The sequence below is a fragment of the Triticum dicoccoides genome, chromosome 6B, assembly GCF_002162155.2.
Source record: "Triticum dicoccoides isolate Atlit2015 ecotype Zavitan chromosome 6B, WEW_v2.0, whole genome shotgun sequence".
NCBI lineage: Eukaryota > Viridiplantae > Streptophyta > Magnoliopsida > Poales > Poaceae > Triticum > Triticum dicoccoides.
The window spans coordinates 478,102,011-478,104,172 of NC_041391.1; positions in this window are offsets into that span (position 1 = coordinate 478,102,011).

The following is a 2,162-nucleotide window of genomic DNA, read 5'->3' on the forward strand; positions in this document are numbered from 1 at the left end:
GAGCATACAAATCAAAGCACAAGCGGAAGCTATCATGTCTGAGTACAGACATCTATAAATGAAAAAGGCTGAGAAGCCTGACTATCTACCAGATCCTGCCGAGGGCACAAGATCGTAGCTGAGGTATCAAGCTAAACGTCGAAGTCCACGTGGAACTACTAGTGAGACTGAAGTCTCTCTGCAAAACATAAAATAGGCAAACGTGAGTACAAATGTACCCAGCAAGACTTACATCAAAACTAACTACATATGCATCATTATCAACAAAGGGATGGTGGGGTTTAACTGCAGCAAGCCAGCTTTGACTCGGTGGCTATCCTGAACTACGACTGCAAGTAACTCTTTGAGGTGGCGCACACGAGTCCACATATTCACCATATCAATACACCACTATGGATCCGCTCCCGTCTCCCTACGAGAATGCCATCCATAGCACTCACGCTTATCTTGCGTATTTTAGAGTATCCATTTTCACTTGTCTATGAACTGATATAAGCAACCCAGAAGTCCTTTACCGCGGACACGGCTATTCGAATAGATGATGTTAACCCTGCATGGGTGTACTTCTTCATACGTGTTTCCACCACTTAGCGTCTGCACACGACATGTGCTCGACAGGTTTATCGCCTATTCGGGTTCCATCCATGAGGAGATCCGGCCGGAGTTTCGCTCACAGCCCCAAATGATGTGAACAGGGTTCCGTGACACCAAACGGGCGCCCGGTATACCCGGCCACGTGCCTACCGCATCACAGCCCACCCCTACGGTCAGCGCTGTCCACGGCCTCCAGCATACTACAAACACCAGAAACTACTTGAACTCCCGGACAGAGGACAAGGGTGAATAAGAAGTCGAGCGGGGTCATATTTCAGGGCCCAATGTATGGTAGTAGCTGAATCATGGATCACAAACACAGAACTCAGTTCCTGAGGACGGCTTCAATGAGACAACCCACCATGTACTCCTACATGGCCTCTCACCGACACCTTTTACCAAATCGTGTTCACACACTTAGCTCACACACAGTAGGACATGTTCACCCGCCTCTGATTCATCCCCGATGAATCAGACCTGACTCAACTCTAAGCAATAGCAAGCATGACAAACAAACATGAATGAGTAGGCACATCAGGGCTCAAACAACTCCTACTCATGCTAGTGGGTTTCATCTATTTACTGTGGCAATGACAGGTCATGCAAAGGATAAAGGGGTTCAGCTACCGCAGCAAGTATCAGATATGTCGTTGTTGTCCTAATGCAGTAAAAGAGAGCAGGAGCGAGAGAGTGGGATTTTATCGGAATGAACAAGGGGGTTTTGCTTGCCTGGCACTTCTGAAGATAACATTTAGTCTTCATCAGTGTCAACGATCACATCATCGGTATCACGTCTATCGAGAGGGGACAAATACCGGCAACACAGAAAGAAACACAATCAATGCAATGCACAATATGATGCATGATCATGACATGGCAAAATGAATGTGTTTTGGGCTAATGCATCTAGCAACAAGTTAAATGGGGTTGGTTTGAATACAAGATTCAAATTTAAACTCCATATGTGATTATTTAAATGCCCTTTATATGATTTGTGCTAAACAGCAGCTATAAGTTGTTCTAACATGCATGAAAATGGTACAGATGGATTCCTTGAATTTTTCTGATAATTTTTCATATATAAATTATTTAATTTGGAGTTACGGTTAATTTTCTATAATTTTTAGAAGTTTATATAATTTTCTGGATTTTCTGAATTATTTTAGAAAATGATTATCTGCGTCATCATTGCGTCATGCTGACCTCAGCAGGTCAACAGACCGGGTCCAGGTCAAACCTGACACTGGGACCCACATGTCAGTGTGATTAGCTTAACTAAAATTAATTAAACTAATCCTAATAGTTAACAGGGCTGGGCCCCACCTGTCATTGACTCAGGAGAGTCAACCGGGGCCCACCCGTGGTCAAAGTCAAAGTCGGCTGCCGGCGTTTAGCCGCCGGCGAGCCCGACGCGGCGGCGAGAGTGGTTTTGGCCACTCCGGCGACCAAATGGGCCGCGGAGGGCATCTAGGAGGAGCTGGGGACGAGCCGAAGCTCTTGGTGGAGTCAGTTGCGCTCGGGGCGGCCGGAATCGGTGCCGGCGGCGAGCGAGGCGGCGGCCGGAGCTT